The 16,007-nt window shown below is 41.1% G+C and overlaps 1 protein-coding gene across 4 annotated transcripts in view; it reads left to right on the top strand.

Moving 5' to 3' along the window:
* Positions 1-16,007, top strand: part of NCALD (neurocalcin delta) — a 431,524-nt gene that overhangs the window by 352,569 nt on the left and 62,948 nt on the right. The gene's annotated exons all lie outside the window — the stretch shown is intronic.

Here is a 16,007-nt window from a genome sequence, read left to right on the forward strand (position 1 = left end):
GTGCTCACAACAATTGAAATGAGCATTAAAGAATTTATGTCACTTTTCAGTTTGATGTAAAGCACATACATGCATAAATTGATCACTTGTAATGTAAATTTCAGTTACTCTGGATAGAGCCTGCTGGTTCACCTGTCAGAGGTCCCTGGAACAGGAGACATTGATTCAAAATGAAATGAGGAATGGAGACACTTCCCAAGTAATCGGAACGCAAAATCTTATTTGACTTATTGGATATTCAAGAACAACACAGGAAATATTAATATTATTGTTTAGGGTGACTTATATAAGAATTGTCTCCTTTCCCATGTCACTCTTAACTTGCAGAAGATATTGCCTAATTTTCCTCTGCAGCTAACTAGGTGACTTTGCAGTTAGTTGGCTGATGTCGTGTATCGCTGCCTTTCCAGCTCTGCGCTTAGTCCTTACATCCTTTTATTACATCAGCACCATCACCCCAGCATAAGAAAATTGGAGCTATGACATTATGCACAAGCTGGTGTTTAAACTCTATCCAAATCCCTAACATTTGAAATGGAAGCTTAGCAGTTTTTCTTCATGTGTTCTCGGGGAATTACAAAAGAGGATCTTCCCAAACATTTCTTATTCTTTGGACTAGAAAAGGACACCTTCTTCGGGGGCTTTGAGTGTCTGTGGCACCTTGATAAAGAAACTTGGAAAAAGTCAAAAATCTCAGAATCCAGTTGGAAAGGAATGTGCCATTATTTTTCATGAAATCAAGTGTTATTTTAATGGTACCCTGTGATGGAAATCAACTAGAAATAGCATTCCAAAACGCAGTATTTTTTATTGTTTCCAGAAGTGATGCCGTAAAAGTTAGTGCTCATTAAGACTTCGATACAAAAATTATATGATAAATATTTAAATCCAACGGAGGCATCTACTCCAAACCAAAAACAGTCTGCTCTTTTTATTTCTGCAGTGAACTTTAGGGGATTTTTGGACATATTTCTGTAAATGCCTTTAATTAGAGACATAGCATCCCTTTAAAACTTAGTTTACATTAATGTAAAACATAGTATACTTACATCACATGAAAGTTCTATATTTGATTTTCAAGAAAGAAATCTCTAGTCTGAAAGATAGTCTAGCTGCTGCCTGTCCTAAAAGGAGGATTGTCCATATTTTCTGATTTCTGAATTGCAATGAGTGCAGGAAAACCAAAGACTGCAAACTGCTTTCATGCCAAGATGAATTCTCTTATGGATGATTCTAGAATTGCTTTACTTTTATGAATTTAAACCCTATCCATGAGATAGAAGAGTGTTGTATTCTTTGGCTGACTGCTCTGCTGACTCCCACAGACTTACGGATGATTCATACAACTAAAACCACGACCAATTTTGTGACGACCATATTTACAACATCCTTGGAGATAAATTTAAAACTAGCATCCCACAACAGTTGTCCGATCCTGCGCCTTCCCACGTTTTGCCATGGGTCAGGTGAAGCATTGGGTTGCATCACTCAATCAGCAAGCATTTTATCAAGGGGCTACTGCGTCCACAGTATCGTAGTAGGCATTTGGGGCTCCCCCCTCATGTGGTCTTTGAGGGATATGCCACTGGCTTAAAGAGCCCAAGTTACTTTATAGACTTCTGACTTCTGTTTGCTTGAGCTTTTATTCAAACATTAAGTCTTTCATGCATTCAATAAGTTTTGAGCACCTACTGTGTGCCAGACATTAGACTAGACACTAGGGATGCTATGGTGAACAAGACAGACAAGGTCTCTGCCATCATGGAACTTACAGTCTAACTATATAGGGGACCTTCCCAGAGACCTAAGTGTAACAGCAACCAAGGTTTCTCCCTCACAGCTGTGCTGGTCAGCATAGTCAAAAAGAGAACCTTCTCTATAAGGGAAAAAAATCAAAACAAAAGAGACAAGCAGACAACCTGGGAACCATTAGGTTTTACACCAGAGTCAAACCTTAGAAGAGGCATTCCTCAGCTGGTGAACAGTCAGCCTAATTCGTGAGCAGTCTGTTCATATCAGTGTCAAGGATTCCAGATCAGTACACCCAGCCCTATTTCCAAAGGCTGCTTGTCCTCTCCTGTTCAGAAGATACAAGAGACTGGTAGGGACTGACCTAGAGAATAATTTTCTTTTATGCATATACTCTGCCTTATGCAAACAACAAGAGCCATTTCATCTTATGAAAGGAATCCTTAAGTTAGTTGTGCTCAAGCATATCAATCCCATCTTCCCTGTACTCACCCAGTCAAGATAGGTTCACTGCTCTAATAAATAACCCCAAGTCCCAACGGCATAATACAGTACTGTTCCTTATTCACTCAGCCACAGATCAGATTTGGGAGACAGGCTCTGCTCCATGCAGTAATCCAGGGATTCAGGCTCCTTCCATCTAGTTAAACTGATCTGGGGACAAATCCCATCTCTGCCACTTGCAGGTGTCACTTTGGGCAAGTTACCAAAGTCACAGTTTTCTTACCTGGATAATATTAGTACCTACCTTATAGATGTTTAAGTCAGTTTACTTGGCATGGTAGCTGACAGGTATTAGGTACTCAATAATGTGAACTGTTATCATTCATTTTCTACCCCTTGTCGTGCTGTCACCACTGCTGTCCCCCCAGGAGCCAGGAAGTACCACTGCCAAAGTCGGAGGACGTGTATCCCTGGTGTCATGAGAACGGCTGACACTTAGAGAGCTAGATAGCCTTCTAAGCTTTTTTCGGAGTAACTGTTGTTTTTTCTTCACAACATCCCAATTTCGTAAATGAGGAAACTAAGGGACAGGGACTTGAGCACATTGCCCAGCATCACACAAGTGTATAACGGGGCTCTGGGGATTCGGCTCTAGAGTCACTATGCTGTATTACCTTCTAAGCTGGAATATTTTTTCTAGAAGTAATGTTGTATGTTGTGGCAGATTGTACACTATTGTGGGACGCTATCTGTAAATTTCTCTCCAGAAATGGCCTTGTAATTCTATCTGCTCCCCCTTGCTCTTCTGGAATATTGCTACACTCCCTCAAGAGGTGGAGTCTGTTGCCTTCCCCTTGAACCCACATGAGCTTTGTGATGGGTCCAACTGATAGAGCACAGTGAGAACAACGCTAGATGACTTCCAAGGCTGGATTTGAAAAAGAATTCAATTTTTTTTTCTCTCGGCTATTCTTTGTTTCTCTTACACATGACATTTGCCCTTGGAAACCAGCCACCATGAGGAAGCCCAGACCATATAGAGGCGCCATATGTAGGTTTCAGCCGACACCTCCAGCTGAGATCTCAGCCAGACAACCAGCATCAACTGCCAGAAATGTGAGTGGGCAAAGCCTTCCGAGGATCCCAGGCCCCAGCCCCAGGGCCCCCTTCCCCTTCCTGACACCACGCGAACCAGAGGTGGACTGCCCCTGCCGAGCCATGCCCTAAACTGCAGGTTCATGTGCAAAATGAAAATTGGGGTGGTTTTAAGTCCATAAATTTTAGAATTATTTCATAGGCAACCAGAGTAACTGGAATGTATGGGGTAATTAGAAATTACTAAAATACCTGGGTAAAGGACTAAACTGTAAGTACATGTAGATTAAATAGGTTTTGGGGATTTGGCATAAGTATCTAACCTAATTAAAATAATTTCTGGAGGAAAATATATTTCAGTTACCAGTTAAATTACAGATGGGCTTTGGGTACACATCCTGTTCATAAATTTGGAAGAGAGTCCCTACATAGTAATGCTATAGATGGTTCTAGGAGAAGATTTGGGCTACACTGTGATGGACTATGCATTAGTGAAATCTCCCTCGTTGCCTCCTCTTGGCTGGGACCCTCTCAACAGGAGAGTCCTGTGTAGACAGCAGTACTTGTGCCATTTTCCCTTGGTCACTGTTTAGTCTCTGTATCTGCTTTTGTCTCTCTCACACCTACACTGTCTAATCTGCTGCCTAGTTTTCTATTGTTGGATCCTGCTGTCTCCTTGACACTCTCTTTTGGCCCATTTCCAATGCTTCCTAACCTATTTTTCTGCTCTAATGATTTATAGTAAAGCTAGGGAATTTCTCTTGGGCAGGTAAGATTTAGCCCATTCAGCAAAGTCTTTTTTTTCTTTTAGTAAAGCTGCCAAAATGGCAGCTGTCCCACTGGCTTGCAGCTCCATGTGTTGGTCAAACCTAGTATTTGAAATACTCAGAAATGTAGTCCTTAGGTCCTGACTCAAAGAAGCATCTCTGTCTCTTCTGCTGCAGAGAAATCAATACCCCTGACTTTCTTCTTGCTTAAACGTCACCCCATCCTGAGGGTCTTCCCACCTTCCCTTTAGAAGGCTAATCAGTTTGTTCACTTTTGATGTATTCATTCAACATGTATTAATTCCATATAGTGGGCCCTGTTGTTGAGCACCTATGAAAAGATTTCCTTTGTGTCCAAGGACTAGTAAGGTTCCTCCAGTTGTCTCTCATTTGCTCACCACTAACGCCAGGAAGATGTGGTCCAGTCACCTAGACCTTTCAATGACCAACACATGTCCCACCTCACCCAAGATGTCCCAGCTAAGTAGGATACTACGAGGGTAACATAGGACCAGCCAGTCTTTGAAAGGGTTACAGTCTAGTTGGGGAGGCTGGACAGCATATGCAGCTGAGGTCCAGAGCTTCGTCTTCCATGTTGGGTACAACTTCTTATAGTGCCTAGTGTAGCACTGGACACATAGTAACCACTTACTAAATCTCTGGTAGGTGATTAATGAATACATTAACTATAGAAAGGTGTATGGCATTGAGATGACTTCAGAGGGGAAGTGAGCTTTGAGTTGGGCTTCAAAGGATATAGAATATTTGGCATGAATAGGAGTGAAAGGATTGCCCACGAATAAGAAACATCATAAGTACATTCCTAGTAATAGAAATAGACAGTCACCCATCTGAGATCAAGAAAATGCCTGGGAAAAAGCAAAATGTACAACATGTAAGGTGGGTCTGTGGAGGACCTAGAATTTATCAATTTAAAACAAACTGGGGACTTCCCTGGTGGCGCAGTGGTTAAGAATCCACCTGCCACTGCAGGGGACATGGGTTTGAGCCCTGGTCCAGGAAGATCCTACATGCCACAGAGCAGCTAAGCCCGTGCACCACAACTGCTGAGCCTGTACTCTAGAGCCTGAGAGCCACAACTACTGAGCCTGCGTGCCGCCACTACCGAAGCCCTCGAACCTAGAGCCCGTGCTTTGCAATGAGAAGCCCGCGCACCTCAAGGAAGAGTAGCCCCTGCTCGCCACAACTAGAGAAAGCCCATGCGCAGTGACGAAGACCCAATGCAGCAATTAATTAATTAAAGTCCCTGTTAAAAGTCCCCAAATAATTGGAAATTTCTTAGGTTTACACTGAGCAAAGTTTACACAAAGTTCCACGATGTAGAGATTTCAGACATACATGTGTTCAACCCACCTACTTAAACCATATTCAATACAATTTTTATATAATCACTTAGCTTGCCACCTTCCTTGTCAAAGAGAAAGCCATGGAACCTGAGATTTTCTGGTCCCAGTAATATTCTCGAATAGTCCTATATTAGTCTTCTAAGAAACTTAAGTATAGAATCAATATATGTTTATGATAGAACATTCAGAAAATACAGAAGAATATAAAGAAAATAAACCTGACTTTTAATATTCTACTGCCTAAAATAGCCACTATTAATATTTTAAAATTAAAAAGCATTATATTTCAGTTTACTTTATATTTCATCTTACTTCATTTCAACAGAAGAAAAAGAACCCTGAAATGAACTCAAGCATTTGAACTTCAGATAACTGTTTCTTTAAAGCAGGAATTAACGATTTTTAACTAAATTAAATTGCCAATTAAAAATTGAAATTCAGGGCTTCCCTGGTGGCGCAGTGGTTGAGAATCTGCCTGCCAATGAAGGGGACACGGGTTCGAGTCCTGGTCTGGGAAGATCCCACATGCCGCGGAGCAACTAGGCCCTTGAGCCACAACTACTGAGACTGCGCGTCTGGAGCATGTGCTCAGCAACAAGAGAGGCCGCGATAGTGAGAGGCCTGCGCATAGCGATGAAGAGTGGCCCCTACTTGCTGCAACTAGAGAAAGCCCTTGCACAGAAACGAAGACCCAACGCAGCCAAAAATAAATAAATAAAAAATAAAAATAAAGGAATTCCCTTAAAAAAACAAAAAAATTGAAATTCAATCGAACAGTAAGAGATTGAGGAATCAATGTTTCTTAAAAACTAATTGTTTCTCAATGGGTATAGGTTTATATTTTCAGTTAGTAAAGCTTAGTTTACAATCTCATAAAGATCAGAGATAATCAAAAATACCTTGGGGGAAATAAAAAGTTTTTAACCAGAGATCACCTTTAGGAATGGTCTCCTGGGGAAAACGTAGATAAAAAAGTTAATATGTAAGGAATATAGTTCCTTACATATTAAAGTCAAAACCACTTTCAAAAGCAAAACTAAATCATACAATAGGGAAGCAGTTACTTTACCCAGTGGCCTAGAACTCACAGAGAATTTAGAGGAATTCACTATATTTATTGACCCTCTCCCTTGACCATAGAGGTTTAACTTTAATTACTTCAGACACCAGTGGGTTTTTTTAAATGACATTTTATTTATTTGTTAACATCTTTATTGGAGTATAATTGCTTTACAATGGTGTGTTAGTAGCTGCTGTATAACAAAGTAAATAAGCTGTATGCGTACTTATATCCCCATATCCCCTCCCTCTTGCGTTTCCCTCCCACCATCCCTACCCCACCCCTCTAGGTGGTCATAAAGCACTGAGCTGATCTCCCTGTGCTATGCAGCTGCTTCCCACTAGCTATCTGTTTTACATTTGGTAGTGTACATATGTCCATGCCACTCTCTCACTTCGTCCCAGCTTACCCTTCCCCCTCCCCGGGTCCGCCCAACCATTCCCTACATCTGCGTCTTTATTCCTGTCCTGCACCAGGTTCATTAGAACCTTTTTTTTTTTTTAGATTCCATGTACATGTGTTACCATATGGTATTTGTTTTTCTCTTTCTGACTTACTTCACTCTGTATGACAGACTCTAGGTCCATCCACCTCACTACAAATAACTCAATTTTGTTTCTTTTTATGGCCAAGTAATATTCCATTGTATATATGTGCCACATATTCTTTATCATTCATCTTTGATGGACACTTAGGTTGCTTCCATGTCCTGGCTATTGTAAATAGTGCTGCAGTGAACATTGTGGTACATGCCTCTTTTTGAATTATGGTTTTCTCAGGATATATGCCCAGTAGTGGGATGGCTGGGTCATATGATGGTTCAATTTTTAGTTTTTTAAAGAACCTCCATACTGTTCTTCATAGTGGCTGTATCAGTTTACATTCCCACCAACAGTGCAAGAGGGTTCACTTTTCTCCACACCCTCTCCAGAATTCATTGTTTGTAGATTTTTTGATGATGGCCATTCTGACCGGTGTGAGGTGATATCTCATTGTAGCTTTCATTTGCATTTCTCTAATGATTAGTGATGTTGAGCAAACTTTCATGTGTTTGCTGGCAATCTGTATATCTCCTTTGGAGAAATGTCTATTTAGGTCTTCTGCCCATTTTTGGATTGGGTTGTTTGATTTTTTGATATTGAGCTGCATGAGCTGCTTGTAAATTTTGGAGATTAATCCTTTGTCAGTTGCTTCATTTGCAAATATTTTCTCTCATCCTGAGGGTTGTCCTTTCGTCTTGTTTATGGTTTCCTTTGCTGTGCAAAAGCTTTTAAGTTTCATTAGGTCCCATTTGTTTATTTTTATTTCCATTTCTCTAGGAGGTGGGTCAAAAAGGATCTTGCTGTGATTTATGTTATAGAGTGTTCTGCCTATGTTTTCCTCTAAGAGTTTTATAGTGTCTGGCCTTACATTTAGGTCTTTAATCCATTTTGAGTTTATTTTTGGATATAGTGTTAGGAAGTGTTCTAATTTCATCTTTTACATGTAGCTGTCCAGTTTTCCCAGCACCACTTATTGAAGAGGCTGTCTTTTCTCCATTGTATATTCTTGCCTCCTTTATCAAAGATAAGGTGACCATATGTGCGTGGGTTTATCTCTGGGCTTTCTATCCTGTTCCATTGATCTATATTTCTGTTTTTGTGCCAGTACCATACTGTCTTGATTACTGTAGCTTTGTAATATATTCTGAAGTCTGAGAGCCTGATTCCTCCAGCTCCGTTTTTCTTTCTCAAGATTGCTTTGGCTATTTGGGGTCTTCTGTGTTTCCCTACAAATTGGGAAATTTTTTGTTCTAATTCTGTGAAAAATGCCATTGGTAGCTTGACAGGGATTGCATTGACTCTGCAGATTGCTTTGGGTAGTAGAGTCATTTTCACAATGTTGATTCTTCCAACCCAAGAGCATGGTATATCTCTCCATCTGATTGTATCGTCTTTAATTTCTCTCATCAGGGTCTTATAGTTTTTTGCATACAGGTCTTCTGTCTTCTTAGGTAGGTTTCTTTCTAGTTATTTTATTTTTTTTGTTGCAATAGTAAATGGGAGTGTTTCCTTAATTTCTCTTTCAGATTTTTTGTCATTAGTGTATAGGAATGCAAGAGATTTCTGTGCATTAATTCTGTATCCTGCTACTTTACCAAATTCATTGATTAGCTCTAGTAGATTCCTGGTAGCATCTTTAGGATTCTCTATGTATAGTCTCGTGTCATCTGCAAACAGTGACAGCTTTACTTCTTCTTTTCCGATTTGGATTCCTTTTATTTCCTTTTCTTCTCTGATTGATGTGGCTAAAACTTCCAAAACTCTGTTGAATAAGAGTGGTGGGAGTGGGCAACCTTGTCTTGTTCCTGATCTTAGTGGAAATGCTTTCAGTTTTTCACCATTGAGAATGATGTTGGCTGTGGGTTTGTCATATATGGCCTTCATTCTGTTGAGGTAAGTTCCCTCTATGCCTACGTTCTAGAGAGTGTTTATCATAAATGGGTGTTGAATTTTGTCAAAAACCTTTTCTGCATCTGTTGAGATTATCATATGGTTTTTATCCTTCAGTTTGTTAATACAGTGTATCACATTGATTGATTTGCATATATTGAAGAATCCTTGCATTCCTAGGATAAACCCCACTTGATCATGGTGTATGATTCTTTTAATGTGCTGCTCTATTCTGTTTGCTAGTGTTTTGTTGAGGATTTTTGCATGTATGTTCATCAGTGATATTGGCCTGTATTTTCTTTTTTTGTGACATCTTTGTCTGGTTTTGGTATCATGGTGATGGTGGCCTTGTGGAATGAATTTGGGAGTGTTCCTCTCTCTGCTATATTTTGAAAGAGTTTGAGAAAGATAGGTGTTAGCTTTTCTCTAAATGTTTGATAGAATTTGCCTGTGAATCCATCTGGTCCTGGGTTTTTCTTTGTTGGGAAATTTTTAATCACAGTCTCGATTTCAGTGCTTGTGATTGGTCTGTTTATATTTTCTATTTCTTCCTGGTTCAGTCTCGGAAGGCTGTGCTTTTCTATGAATTTGTCCATTTCTTCCAGGTTGTCCATTTTATTGGCATATAGTTGCTTGTAGTAGTCTCTCATGATCCTTTGTATTTCCACAGTGTCAGTGGTTACTTCTCCTTTTTCATTTCTAATTCTGTTGATTTGAGTCTTCTCCCTTTTTTTCCTAATGAGTCTGGCTAATGGTTTATCAATTTTGTTTATCTTCTCAAAAGAACCAGCTTTTAGTTTTATTGATCTTTGCTATTGTTTTCTTCATTTCTTTTTCATTGACTTCTGATTTGATCTTTATGATTTCTTTCCTTTTGCTAACTTTGGGGGTTTTTTTTGTTGGTGGTGTTCTTCTTTCTCTAATTGCTTTAGGTGTAAGGTTAGGTTGTTTATTTGAGATTTTTCTTGTTTCTTGAGGTAGGACTGTATTGCTATCAACTTCCCTCTTAGAACTGCTTTTGCTGCATCCCATAGGTTTTGGGTCATTGTGTTTTCATTGTCATTTGTTTAGATATTTTTTGTTTTCCTCTTTTTCTTCCGTGATCTCTTGTTTATTTAGTAGTAAATTGTTTAGCCTCCATGTGTTTGTATTTTTTAGTTTTTTTTCTGTGATTGATATCTAGTCTCAGCGTTGTAGTCAGAAAAGATACTTGATATGATTTCAATTTTCTCAAATTTACCAAGGCTTGATTTGTGACCCAAGTTATGATCTATCCTGGAGAATGTTCCATGTGCACTTGAGAAGAAAGTGTATTCTGTTTTTTTGGGTTGGTATGTCCTATAAATATCAATTAAGTCCATCTTGTTTATGTATCATTTAAAGCTTGTGTTTCATTATTTATTTTCATTTTGGATGACCTGTGCATTGGTGAAAGTGGGGTGTTGAAGTCCCCTACTATGATTGTGTTACTGTCGATTTCCCCTTTTATGGCTGTTAGCATTTGCCTTATGTATTGAGGTGCGCCTTTGTTGGGTGCAAAAATATTTACAATTACCAGTGGTTTTTATATTCCATTAACTGTTTAAATACAAACTGAATTTTAGCTTGCTTCATATTTAGACCATGATTGCCTTTTATGTATATTTATCTTTCTAGAGTGTCTAATTATCTTTTTCTTCTCTGGTTGACCTGGAGAAACTTGAGTCTTTAGTACATATGTGGCATGTCATGGTTTACTTCTTGATTCTTTTTGTTTTGTTTTGTTTTTCTCCCCGATTCTTAGGTATCCAGTTTAATCATCATAATCTTTTGCTCTGTTGAAGATGTTTTTCACCAAGCATTCTGTCCCACTATTGTAATTTGGAGTAAATATAAGCTGTTCCACTAGGATTTCTTTCCATCTGAACTGGATTATTTCCATTGTTTCCAGGTCTTCCTATTTCTTGGATTCATTTTCAATTTTGCTAGAGTATATTTTTTAATTATTTTTTCAAAATGGCAGAAGAAGGGCTAAGTCCTTGTAGATCTTCATTTTGCCTTCATAGTTGAAAAACAGAGGTAGGATAGGTAAACTTGGAAGCTTAGTCTGCCATCTTAAAGTGAGATTGTACTACCATTCCGAGTGGCATGAGGCCGTGGCACATGTCTTACTCACCACAAGGCCATTTCTCTTTCTTTCATGGCCCTGCACAGCACTCCCAATGCTGTTTGACCATATGATCAACATGGATCATTTTTACAAAGAGAGCAGAGAGTGAGAGGATGGATCACATGAGCCAATTCCATCACCAGACCCATAATATCTGCCTCCAACAGGTACTGCCTCATCCTGCCGGACACCAGTCAGGCCCCACCTCCTCTAGGAAGCCTTGCTAACTTCCCCAGTACTCCTGCATAATACAAACCCCAATTATAACACCAACCCCACAGCTCAATTTCCTACTTGTCTCTTCCACTAAACTCTAAGCTCCCTGAAGCTGAATGAGGTGCCTTATTTCAGGTCTGCGTCCTTGCTGCACTCCATAGGGGCAGGCATGCATTAAATGCCCAATACAGATCGATTAACCAAGCAACTGAATGCATAAACAAGGGAATGAACAAGCTTGATGTTGACCTTGGAAACGGGTTTGTTGACCTTCCTTGTTGAAAATGAGGCCACTGACCTGCTCATTAGTCAGGAGAAGCTCTGGAAGGTTGTTTCAGGCAGAAAGAGCAGTATGGGGAAAGGCTCGAAGACAAACTGGGGCATGGCTTTTTGGGGGGAATGATGGAGGTTGTTCCCAGAGGGCTGTAGATTTTTCGTTCATCCAAGTTCAATCTCTAATCTTTGCTGTGTCCTTTTGTTCTGAGTGGCAGTCTGATTAGAGGGTTCTTCAACTTTGCCAGTTCAGTGAATGTAGGTTTAATGTTTTGTTTTACCAGAAATGCTGGTGCCTCAATTCCATAGGTGTCAATAAAGGCTCCTTCATGGTACTTTACAGTCATGACTTAAAACCTATATCAGTGTTCTTTGCACGTTTATATTACAGGATCTGCTTACATTTGTATTAAGTATCATGAATTGCGTTGAGCCCTCACTTCACAGGAACAACATGAAACCCCAGATGGCTTAGGATGGAGCCTTTCCATCATCGTTGGGCTCCTGAAGCCTGCTGGAAATTGGTGAAGTGCAGAGCTGAAGTTACAGATCTCTGCCGTTCATGTGATTTTCTGGCAGAACTTCCTCACTCAAATGCCTCTGGTTCCAGTCGCCACTGGAAGTCCTCCCCAGAGGTCTGAGGGCCTCACCTCCTATGTCTGGTTACTTAATTAAAAACTACTAGTTGTCAGAAGCAAGTAGGCTCTTGATTCCTGGTTAGTTAACACGAAGCTTTCAATTTTGAGATGTGTTATTCTACCCACATAGCAGGAGCTCTGTACATATCTGTCAGCTGGGTGAAAGAATGAATGAAACATTCAAGAAAGATGGGGTTTGCCTTTTCTGAAACTAGAGTTAAGGAGCACATTTGCTGGAAATTGTCCCTGGTAAGTGAAGGAAGCTGTTTGCCACTTACTCTTTCCATTTCAGCCATTTTCTGTTCCATCATGTATTGCACACATGATCCATCTCTTGTCTTTGGGGATAATTCATTCCAGGATTTAGAATGTCACCAAAGACATCTCAGCAGGGTCCTTTAATTTGTCCATAACACAGGATTGTCTGGCGGATGTGCTGTTCCTCGTGGCAGAGACCCTGACTCAAAGGGCACATGCATCACACACCAGCTTCTCAGCATCGATCTGGGTTTGTTTTTAAGAGTAAAGCTGTGTGGCCCCTCAGCAGTCCGGTGTTAGATGTGAGCTGTATAAACCAGGGTGTTCCCAGTTGTCTGACTCAGGAGCTGCCTTGGCAACCATCAGTAAAACGCCAGGCCATGCTAATAGGAAAACAGGTCTGGGAACGCTAACGGTGTAAAATGACTGGCAAAAAGGGACACAATTTTTGGCAGCCCTTGGGTAATCAGGGCCGGAGACATCAGGAGAGAGATGACTGCATGAAGATCACACAGGAAGAGCAGCTCAGGTCTTCTCATTATTCAGAATTCCAGAGCTGGATCTGAGCTGCTGCGTCAGTGGAGAGGAACACCAGCCCAAGCTGACCCCCAGGGGCTCTTGGCTGGAATCTTCCCAGGAGCCTGAGGGGAGAGGTTCAAGGGCTAAACACAGTCCCCCCAGCCACTGGGGTTAGAATCACAGCCCTGTGGTTGAGATGCAGATTCCTGAGTCTGAATTCAAAACTTTGGTACAGAATCTGGAGGACTGGGACTTGGGGTCTTCCTCCTTACAGAACTTCCTAGGTGATTCTTAACTTCCACCAGCTAAACCTTGAGAGCCACCTGAACTTACTCATCCTCTCACTCTCCAAGGATCTCTTGCTGTGGACAGGCTGCCCGACACCAGGAATTTCAGCCAAGCATGTGGCTGGTCAGTACATGACTTGAGGAGGCAAGTTCTGTGCCCTTGCATTTAACAAGTGATTCTAGAACATGGGCACTGCTTTAGGCCTTGAAGGCAATTCTTCCTTTCAGGGGTTATTAAGTTGTGAATCATAATCTGCACCCTCAACCCAACAGGACCACCTAGTATCACTGAAAACTCCTTTGATGGCTGTATGCCACTGGTCACAGAGATCTGATGCAAATAGGAAGTCATCAGCCCAGTGATGACTACCACAGCTAGAAAACAACTCCAAATTCCCTATTTGTGAGGAGCAACCTAAGGGTGGGGCTCATTCACAAAGTTCACAACAGGCCTTACAGATCCCTTAAGTAAGGTTGTCAAATTTAGCAAATGAAAATACAAGACACCCAGTTAAATTTGAACTTTCCAACATGGAGTAGTTTTCTTCAGTGTAAGTATATCCCATGAAGTATTGGGGACATACTTATGCTAAAACATTATTGGTTGTTTATATGAAATTCAGATTTAACTAAGCATCCTATATTTTATCTGGCAGTCCTACCCCTAAGCTTATTTAGGGACACTTCCTAAAAGATCGAGGCTGTCAAATTTGGGTATCTGGTCGCCATAAATTGATGAGAGTAGAGGGGCAGGGGGCTTGCCCTATTATCGTCACCTTCCTTAGCAAGCCTAGCACAGCACTCAGCTTATAATAGACACATGGCGTGAGGGGCGGGGTGTCAGTGTTAAATGGTTCTTATTCAAAGGAGACTAACCTTGGTGCTGGCCACTTAGGAGTGGTAGGAGGGGAGAGCCTGCCTAGCAGAACTGATGCGCTATGGTAGACCTCCTCACATCCCCAGCATTGAGTGCCTCCCCCCCTGACTCACTGACCAAGCTCTCCATCAGTTATGAAATGAGCTGGTGATTGGAAAGGGCTGAACATTGTATGTCTAAATATGTCTTTTTTCTCTTAGAGCTCTTTATAGCTTCATGGGAATAAACCTCACTTCAAATATCGTGAGTTACTGTAAAGGTTTTGTAAATTAAAGCACACTTCCCCACTGGATAACATGGTCATTTCGGAGTTACATTTCCATTTTGAATTGATTTTTTTCTCCCAAGGGTAGTAAGTTAATGAACTATGCACAAGGGAGGTTCCTATTTCAAGAAAGCTTTCTAAAGCGGAACAACTTGGTTATAGCTTTCATTGTAGATCCCCCTTCTTTAAGTTGAGGCACACCTGTTTCCAGGAAACAGTTTGTCAGCACGACAGTATTGGCATTGTGGGAGTGTGCCAAAGAAGCTTCAGGATATTATGTTCTTTTCTTTTGATTTATTTTCAAATTGCTCTCCAGAGGAAAGATATTAATGGGAGGAGAGAGTAGCCCTCTGTAGGTAATCAGGGGGTCCATGCTGCCTGCTTCATTGCAGTCCATTCTGGCTCTTTATTTACAGTTATTGGGCTATCTTGACAATATTTAAGAGGTAAATCACTCAAATTCCCTTGCTTGTCGTAGAAGCATTTTAACTTTGCCTAAGTAGGACCTTATGGCCATCTGAGTTAGTCATTTCTCATCACCCACCTTCGAGGCAAGTTAGCATTAACCCCTCATTGCTGGCTAAGAAAACCAAACTCCAAAGAAGTTGTTTCTGGCCCAAGAGCACGTGGTGATCAGAGTCAGACCCGTGATTCTTAAACCTCTTCCCTCCTCTGAGTATGCACACTTGCCATCTTTCACCAGCTTCAGTGGGATGTACAAAGACCAAAATTTAGACACAGTGTTTCTATTTACATGGCTAACTCTATCTTTAAAAAAGGAGTATTCAGCTCTAGTCTCATACAAAACCACCGAGAGAGAGAGAGAGAGAGAGAGAGAGAGAGAGAGAGGGAGGGAGGGAGAGAGAGAAGCTTGTATGGTGCTCCTGTGCAGGGAGGATTGAGAATGCTGGTCCAGGCAAAGTGAGCAGGGGTTCGTGGGATGCTAAGTTCCAAACCCGACTCAACAGTCTCCCCACATAGGTGTCCACCATCCTACCATTACAGTATACATTTAGCCTGGGTTAAAGCATGTTGTTACCAGAAAGGAAACATTAGCGCAGGGTTAACTTTAATAGAAATACATCACTCTGACAGAGGGACAGGGAGAAGAGAGCAAACCCAGGGTATGGAGTGCTGACCAGACTGGTGAGGGAGGGGTGGCACTGGGAACCCTGGGCTGTCCCAAGACCCCAACCCCATAGGAGTGCCATGCTCCTGGGCAGTGGTTCTGGAAGATGAATAGGTAGACTTTGATAAGAGGTGGGGAATCAAGGTAGGCTTATTGGCTCGGAGCAGCATGTACTCTGAGGTCAGACTGCCTGGGTTCAAATCCTGGCTCCCTTAAGCTCTGTGACCTTGGGCAAATTACGGACCTCTCAAAGGATCAGTTTCCTAATTTGGAAAACAGAGGTAAAAGTTGTAATTACCTCATCATTTGTTGGGGCAACGAAATGAGATAATATGTGATGCAATCATCAGTGGCCCCTGGCCTTACCAGCATCACTGGATCACTGTTAAGTTCTCTTAGTTAAAATGGGGATGAACCATAACCCTCTCCTTCAAGGTAGCTAATTCTCACAAGGAAATATAAGATTAGATTTAAGGTGGTGA

This window comes from Grampus griseus (genome assembly GCF_964374135.1).
Source record: "Grampus griseus genome assembly, chromosome: 17".
NCBI classification, from domain to species: Eukaryota; Metazoa; Chordata; class Mammalia; order Artiodactyla; family Delphinidae; genus Grampus; species Grampus griseus.